The sequence below is a fragment of the Berghia stephanieae genome, chromosome 2, assembly GCF_034508935.2.
Source record: "Berghia stephanieae isolate SIO BIC M18660-M18661 chromosome 2, UCSD_Bste_1.3, whole genome shotgun sequence".
Taxonomy (NCBI): Eukaryota; Metazoa; Mollusca; class Gastropoda; order Nudibranchia; family Aeolidiidae; genus Berghia; species Berghia stephanieae.
Window position 1 is genome coordinate 63,774,712 of NC_088361.1, and position 10,000 is coordinate 63,784,711.

The following is a 10,000-nucleotide window of genomic DNA, read 5'->3' on the forward strand; positions in this document are numbered from 1 at the left end:
TTTGAAACCTGATTGGAATATAGATAGTATGCGCGTCGTTCAGAACTCACAACATTGCCATCCAGAAATATGACGAACCAACACACAAAACTGAAACCTTAAACGTTTATAGATAGAATGAAGTTGAAGTCACTCAGGTCTTTGTTATTGTTTTTTGCCATCCGCGTTTATGAGTAATGCTCACTGAACTGTATTTACCCGACTATAAACGTTCATGCATACACACAGTTTTTGTGTTTTGGCCCGTTATACTTCCGGATGGTAATGTTATGAGCTTCTTAGCCAAGCGGATACTATCAATAAATGTTTAAGATTACACATAGTTTCGTGTGTTGGTCAGTTATACTTCCGGATGGCAATGTTATGAGCTTATTAGCCAAACGCATACTATCTATAGTCTGGTCAATACAGTTTAGTGAGAATTACTCATAAACGTGGATAGCAAAAAACAATAACAAAGACCCGAGAGACGTCAACTTCATTCTATCTATACTCATGATCATAAATTTGTATACACATTCTAAATCATCATTTTCTTGTTAATTAACCGATCCTTATGAAATTTCACAGTTGTTGTGAATAGCATTCACCGTTCATGTTTTTTACCATATTTGTTTTTGTTCATAAATTTGCTCAGAATGATGTCCCCGTATTGTTATGAGACGTTTGTTGTTGCTGTCAAGAGGAAGTGTGAAGAATTGAAATATCTGTATTCACGTTGACGTTTGACAAATTTTGATGTTGAAAAACTTGAGCTTGAGGTTTTACTTTATATAGCCCAATATCCGCTAAACGCTTTACAAAGAGTCCCTGACCAACAGCAACTCATAACATGTAGAACGAGATATGACGCCTGTTAGGTGATATTCCAATTTTTTTTGCCAACAGAGACAAGGCTGTTAACAGCAAGGTACTCGTGTGTTCTTGAATCAACAAACAGAGGATATATGCCAAGTCATGGTTTAGGAAAGCATTAGCAGGGATTACCGAACACCGCTTGTAACAAAGAATAAAGAATAGAAAAAATTCCGGAAATATTATAACAAGCGAAGATTTACCGGAGAAACTGTGCATGCAAATGCCCAATGCTTTCTTCAATACAATTGAATCATTACGTTTCAGCATAACAATACAGCTTCCCACAGGGCTATTTATTATCACCGGACTTTTGGCCAGCAATGTCATTGAACCTTGGCTTGCACTTGTCCCCGACCAAAACCCTCTTGGTCATATTTGGAGCATTATCGATTGTAACTTTGTGGGATGGGTCCATAACCCAAAAACAATGATGAACTGTTCGAAACTCTCATGGGTACATGAGATAACATCCTTCAACTTTTACTGGCAACTTTGGCACGATCTATATGAAGGAAATGCATTGCAGTGATAAATACCAATGGAGGACGCACCAGATGTTGAATATCACAATTTCGTAAGTGGCCATAACTTTCTGTAAAGTTTTGAACTAATACTGTAAATGTTGTTCGAATGCCATTCATGTTTTGAAGTTTCATTGTGTTGCTTTCCTTTCCCGACTAACTTTTAAATAATGGGCCTTGCTCCAACTATGTCTGATGACTATCAATTAACCCATCAAATTAAAGATAATTGGTATAGAAATCAGTTCCATAGGATTTCGTTTGCATCGTTTGAATTGGTGACAGTTTAAAATCAACCAAAACAGGTGTATACAAATATTTGATCACCAGTATATAACTCTCTAATTGGGAAATGTTGGAAAATTGGGATTTCCGATTTAGAGAAGCATTGCGAATTTGCCTTAAACATGATTTAATTGACATAATGATTAAGCCACTAGCCTTAAATAAGGCATTCTCATAGAAAATCGATTACCTCTCGTACTGTGACCACCTAGAATAAGATTTCTCTCTATACGTTGCGGATATCATAATTCGTCGTGACATACAAGCTTGAAGAAGTTGGTTTGAACGTGAAGATTACGTAAGGCCAGACAGACCAATCTAATCCTGCATCCAGATAAGGAACTCTATATCCTTGGACGAAGAAATTATTAAATGAAAAGGAAGTTCACATTGCTTTACTTCAGGAAACCCTGTATAAAAATAGCGATCCATATATTGCTGGTTATACATACTATACCTGCAAATGTGACGACTGCCGTGGTGTTATTACTTATATAAGAAATGACATCACGGGAGATGTTACTTCTAAACCATCACAGAACTCAACTGATGTACAGAAAGTCACCTTATGGCACCTAAATAAGAAATTTACCATTTACAACATTTACAACCCTCCACGGTGTACTATAAACCTAACAGATCTAAACAGTTCCCAATACAACAACACAATAATTGCTGGTGACTTCAATGGCCACTCTCCACTATGGGATACAAAAATCTAAACAACACAGGAAAAGAGCTAGAAAAGCTTTGCAATACAACCAACCTCACCATTTTACAAAATGCAGACTCAGTCCCGACCCTTCTTCACAGAGCTCATATGTCCCTGAGTCATCCCGATCTAACCATCATCTCCTCTGACCTTCTGAATTCTTGTCACATTAAAGTCCTGGATGAAATAGGCAGTGACCATAAACCAATTTAACACAAATAACAGTTCAAACACAGAAGAAAACATTTGAGCAGAAATCCAAATGGAATTTCAAGAAAGCAAACTGGGATGTTTTCACAGCAACATTAGATGACCAGCTTCCAAAAATTACAGATACATCAAGTGTAGAACATTTAAACGAAGCCCTCACCAAAGCCATTCTTGCAGCTGCAAAAGCAGGAATTCCAAGAGGTAGTCGACAGAATTACAAACCCTTCTGGAGCAAAGAAATTGAAAAAGCAGTAAATGCAAGAAAGGAAACAAGGAAAAACTTAGAGGAAAACAAAACCATTAAAAACAAGATTGAGTACAATAAAGCATCGGCAATTGTCAAAAGAACTATTAACAACGCTAAAAGAAAGAAATGGGCTGACACATGCGCTAATATTGACCTCAATCAAAATGGGGAAAAAGCATGGGCCTTACTTAATAATCTTAACAATGAAACCCCGAAAACCAACCCAAAGCCCATGAAAACTACAGAAGGAACAATCGTAGATGACCAAAAAAAAGCCATGATCTTCAACAAACATTTTGCTTCAGTAAACAAGGCATCAAAAAGAAGTGAAAAGGACAAAAAATTGATTAAAGACCTTAAACATCAAGAAAAGGCCCCAAAAGCTATCTCATATCTGTTCAAAGAGGGCTTTACCATGTCAGAACTTCACAGAGCTATGAAAAAACTCAAGTTAAGGAAATCCCCTGGACCAGATAAGATACACAATGAAATGCTCCTGCATCTTAGCGTGAGAGGTAAACAGATGCTTCTCAAACTTATAAATCTAACATGGGAGACAGGAATAGTACCAAGGGGATGGAAAAATGCTATTATAATTCCAATCTTAAAGAAAGATAAACCACCCGACGAAACGAAAAGTTACAGACCAATATCTCTCACCTCATGTGTTGGAAAGATCGCTGAGAGAATGGTAAATAACCGATTATACTGGTGGCTGGAGACATGTGGCCTATTAAATAAATATCAGGCAGGCTTTAGGATAGGGCAAAGAACAGAAGATCAATTGTTTAGATTAAGTCAAAAAATAATTGATGGCTTTCAAGATGGAAAACATACAGTCGCGGTTTTTGTTGATCTCCAACAGGCCTATGACAAAGTATGGAGGAAAGGGTTGTTATCAAAAATGATGGACTACGGAATTGATGGAAATCTCTACTTCTGGATTAAACAATTTCTCAGTAACAGAACAATCCAAACAAAAATTAATAACGGACTGTCAAACAGAGAAGTATTAGAGGAAGGTCTCCCACAAGGATCCTGCCTCAGCTGTACTCTCTTTCTTATTTTTATAAATGATCTACCAGAAGTATTATTACAGACAGAAAAGGCCCTATATGCTGACGATTTAGTTATGTGCTACAAAGCACCTACCAATAGCCTCCAATAGAATAAATGAAGATCTAGAAAGCTTAAACACCTTCTGTGATAAATGGAAATTAAAAGTATATTGCAATAAAACAGTCTACTCTATATTTACTAAGAGCCATCCTGTTTCCAAGAAAGAAATAACACTCTCCATCCAAGGCCATCGACTCGCGAAAGAAGAAAACCCCACATATTTGGGCATACAGTTAGACAGACAACTATCTCTGATCAAACACACTCAGAATGTAAAAATCAAAGCCACGAGGAGACTCCAGTTACTAAAACGACTAGCCAGTACTAATTGGGGAGCAGACAAAAACTCGCTTCGACAACTCTATTTAGGCTATGTGCGTTCCGTCATGGACTACAATTTAGCCCTCCAAAATGTAGGTAGTAAAAACACACACAAAACCTTGGACAGAGTACAAAACCAAGCCCTTCGCTTCATCTCCGGTGCCCTGAGATCGACACCCACAGCAGCATGTGAAATACATACTAATGTGGAACCACTTGGACTTCGCAGAGAATCAGCAGTGCTTGAAATGGTTGAAAGATACAAACGAAAAGAGGAAAACCATCCAAACAGAATTCTGGCAGAGAAATGGAAACCAAGAACAAGATTAAAACAAAAATCCCTGCTACACATTGCTAACAACTTGAATGAAAGACACAGACTCCCAGAAAACAGAGAAAAATCTATTTTAATCAGTCAAAAACCTCCATACGCCGAACTAAAACTTCCAAAAATAAAGACTAACCTCGTAGAAGAAACAACAAGAAATAAAAACAAATCAGATATACAAACATTAGCAATGAAGACAATACAAGAATACCCAGACAACTGGATACATGTTTACACAGATGGATCTGCCCACAAAGGAACTAAAAATGCTGGGTATGGGTTTGTAGTAGAATACCCAGATAAAACCTGTGATAAAATCCACAATTCTTGCGGAAGCTCCTGCTCAAACTACGAGGCAGAGGCAGTTGCAATAGAAGCCTCACTGCGACACCTCTCTTCTGTTTTCCAGCTAAACCCTTCAAAACTTCAAAACACTGTCATCTTCACAGACTCCAAATCGGTTCTCCAAGCTCTCGATTTAGATAAACTCTCCTCAACGTTCAATAGTTTAAGATCTCAACTAGATGAATTCCTTACAACACACAGAGTAGACTTATCTCTCCAGTGGATACCGGGACATTCAAATATACCAGGAAATGACAATGCAGACAGACTAGCCAGACACGGATCAACACTTTTACAACCATCATTTCCAGTATCCTTAGACACAGCGAAACAAATAATCAAAACAAATAAGAGAGAAGAATGGATGAACAGTTGGGCAATGAGCACCACGGGTAGATGTATGTTTTCCCATATGACCACTCCTGTAAAGACTGATTGCCTAAATAAGCTCAGAAGACACCAGCAAAGCATCATCTTTCAACTAAGAACACAACACATACCGCTCAACAACCATTTAAGCAAAATTACAAAAGACACATCCCCCTCCTGCCCCCTATGTCAACACCCCAATGAAACGGTAACACACCACTTGCTTGAATGTCAACCTCTTGAAGATCTGAGATGCACATTCCTCCCACCAAATCCAAGCATCAGTAACACACTTTATAGTCACCTGGAACAACTACAAAAGACGTCTAACTTCTACGTCATGGCACAAGACCGAAGGGCTAGAGCTCAGGTGGTCGCTGGTTCGGATAAAAAAAAAAAATATCCTTGGACACTCCAACTTCTAAAACAGCACTACAATCAGCACGATATACTATTAACTTGCTCAAGGTTGTCTCTTTGAGAATTTCCTTTGGAAGCTGAATCTTACTCAACAAACGTTACTCCAGCTTCCAAACATCACTACCATCAGGCCGATAGAGGGACCAAGAATGCTTGTCCAGTGTGGCTCTTTGAGACTATGCTTTGGAAGCTGAATTTTTCTCCATAGACGTTACTCCAGTTTCCAAACATCGGTCCCATTAGACCGATAAAAGGACCAAGAATGCTTGCCCATGTGTCTCTTTGAGACTATGCTTTGGAAGCTGAATCTTACTTCTTAAACGTTACTCCAGCTTCCAAACATTACTACCATCAGACCGATAGAGGGACCCAATATACTTGTCCAAGGTTGTTTCTTTGAGGCAATGCTTTGGATTCCAAATCCTGCTCCATCAGAACCAAACTCCAACCGTCATAATATTCTCAAATCTTAAGTCGTGGAATGAAGTTGGTGATCTTGCCGTCATATTATTATATGGTAACTGCAATTTGACCTCTACAAGACTGCCTTTATCAATATCCATATTTCATGGCGCCTTCAGATGATGTCTGTCTCCAGCAATTCTTTGATATTCGCGTCTTTTTTCCAATCTGACGGTTTTATCTGAACTAAAAGCACGATTTTTGCAAGGTGGACTTGATTGTCATGTTTGATTTTTAATCTGTGCTTGCTTTGATCAATATTAAGAGTTTAAATGTTTTTTTAATTGAAAACATGTCTAGATTCAAAACTTACTTAGGAAACAGTTACGAGATGATCTGTTTCCCTCCAGTCTCTCATTTTCAATTATGCGAGTACGTCTTTTGTTTCAGAATAAATAGTTGGGTGAGGTAAATCCTAATGAATTTTTAAAGCAGCCTAAGTTGGCATTTTTCCCCCTAGAATTGTAATCTGCTTTAAAAAGTATTACTCATAACACACAATCACACACACACAAACACTTATACACACACACAGACACACACAGACACACACACACACACACTCATACATACAAATGTTCTTTGGGTTTCATTGATACAATTATAAATAAGGATAAAGTAATTCCAAATGCCTATGAAATCTAAACGGCCGTCAAGGATGCAAATGATTTATTGTACTCATTTTATCATGCCCTGGATTGATACATTTGTAGAGCACGGTCTGAACTGGAGAACAGCCATCATTTATATATATACACATATTATATATTCAAGACAATTGAAATTTAGTTCTTATTTTGTTCAACACTTGAATCAAAAATTTTGAGTTGATCGTCTTACCATAATCTTCCTTGAACGGACAGTTACATATATATATATATATATATATATATATATATATATATATATATATATATATATATATATATATATATATATATATATATATACATATATATATATATATATATATATATATATATAATATATATATATATATATATATATATATACATGTACGTATGTGTGGACTATGTTGATAGGTGGGTGTTTGTGTGGGTATCTAATATGTGTGTGTGTGTGTGTGTGTGTGTGTGTGCGCGCGCGTTAACCAGGAAATAGAATCCCTTACTTCATTGCCATATCACTCGCACAAGAGAAATGGGTAAATCAAAGAAAACAAATAAAAAAATAACAACAAAATAAGTTTGAAAACATGAACTCTTACTTTCTGAGCTCTTAAACGTTCGTAAATTGCTATATCAAATTTACAATAATTAACTAGGAAGAGAGTGAGCAGGGTAAGGGTGGAGTTAAGGGGAAGTATCAATTAGTGTGTATTTAGGAAGGAAAAATTGGATTGGCTACACAAGAAGAAAGCGATGGATCATGCAATGTTTACATGTAAACAATATCACATTTAGGCTCCAATATAACTCTTAACGATGCTATGTGTTTAGGTAAATTATTCACATCCGCCAGCCGGATATAGTGTACCAACACAAAACTATGTGTAATCTTGAACTGTTAGAGTATCATCGATATAAATTAATTAGATTTAATCACCGAAATGACTGTCTAAAAAAATAACATAGAACTGAACGACTTCAAATTTGTTTCTTCTATAGGACAGCGTTTCGGCAGAAGCATCCTCCCTGTTGGGCACCACCACATTGTTACGCAGTCTGATCCCCAGTGCCTAAATACAAATACTAAATAATTTTATTCCATTATATAAAAGTTTCAAAATACATATGATCATTTACATTTCTAAAGTATGTTAATATTGCAATGGCCCATTTTCCCCAAGAAGGTCAAATGGAATCAAAATTCCCTTTATTATAGTTATAGCAAAGTACTATTTCTCACTTGCGTCGAGTGGGTTAATGTATGCAGAGTGTTTTACCCAAGCACATAAAACGGAAAATAGAGTACCGATTTCATGTATTATAATTCACCGGCCGTGGTATTATTGCTTGACTTTGTTAAAACTCTTGACGCCGTTCGTCTGAGACACCAACGACAACATGGAAATGTTATGTACTCGAGATAACACTTATCCAACCTCACTTTTTTCAATACATCAAAAAATAGATGTTGCTCTTGGGCAATTACCTCAAGCTATTTTACAAAATTTCGTAGTTTTAGTTTTTCATTTACAAAAGTTTTACGTTCACTACTAGATACTATTAGTGAATTGCTACTTACTGTACTACAACAATTACTACTACTACTACTACTACTACTACTACTACTACTACTACTACTACTACTACTACTACTACTACTACTGCTGCTGCTGCTGCTGCTACTACTACTACTACTACTACTGCTACTACTACTACTTTTACTACTACTACTACTACTACTACTACTACTACTAATAATAATAATAATAATACTACTACTACTACTACTTTTACTACTACCACTACTACTACTACTACTAATACTACTACTACTAATACTACTACTACTACTACCATTACTACTACTACAACCACTACTACTACTACTACTACTACTACTACTACTACTACTACTACTACTACTATTGCTACCACTTATACTACTACTACTACTACTACTACTACTACTACTACTACTACTACTACTACTACTACTTTACTACTACTACTACTACTACTAATAATAATAATAATAATAATAATAATAATAATAATAATAATAATACGACTACTATTACTACTACTACTACTACTACTACTACTACTACTACTACTACTACTACTACTACTACTACTACTACTACTACTACTACTTATTCGTAATAGTACTCATCATCACCATTCTCTTCCTTCTCCTCCTTCTCATCCACCAAACCCATTTTCTCTCTTCCCCCCCCCCCCCCCCCCCCCCCCCCCCTTAAGTTTTTCCTTTCCATCTCACCATCATCCTCTCCTATCCAACTGAACTCGCCGTTTCTTCTCAATTTTACTCTATCTCTCACTCTCACTCCACACTCTTCTCATCCTTATCCAGTTAGTATCCTTCCTACTACGGATCCATACATCCCTAACCAACTACATACAATAACCTCCCGAAGCTAACCAGCAAGATAGTCCGAGCCTGTCAGAATCCCGGTGGTTAGAAAGGATTTCCCTGCTCCCGGCCGGATGCCAAAAGAAGAGTCCATTAAGTAATTAGGCCAAGGGAGTTCAGGAATCTTGACTGCCGACTTCCGACTGTTGCTGTCTCGCGCACGCGCATTAGATTTAGTTTGGGGTTGCTTTGCTTTGTTTGTTTTGCTTTTTTTCCCCACTGTTCTCCCTGTGATTTTTTTATTTCCCTTATTTTTATGTTTCTCGATGGCAGAATTGTAGTCATATTTAAACTGCCTTGTTTTTCGACGCGTGGCAGTCAGTTTGTATGTTTCATGACTATTCCTTTATTTGGGGGGGGGGGGGGGGGGGGGGGGGGGGGGGGGGGGGCGCTATTACAAGAAATAGGAAAGTTATTAAAATGCTTTTTTTAAACTGACTTTATGCCATCCACTAGATTATCAGCAGACGGGAATGCTTCAGATACTTCTATGGGGTTTTGACCATGCTATCTTGGTAATTGTTTTGAAATATATATCATAAAGATTTTTCGTCTTTTTTTTCTGTTTATACTGGAATTGAAGTCTCTGTAGCGAATAGCGGTATGATTGAAATCATAAAGTAATGATTTTTGAGGTACCACATCTGTAATAAATCATTTGAATGGCAAGACTAAATGTTCAAATAAAATTTGTTATACTGAAAAAAACAAAGTTAGAAAAAAGAAAATATAGCACAATT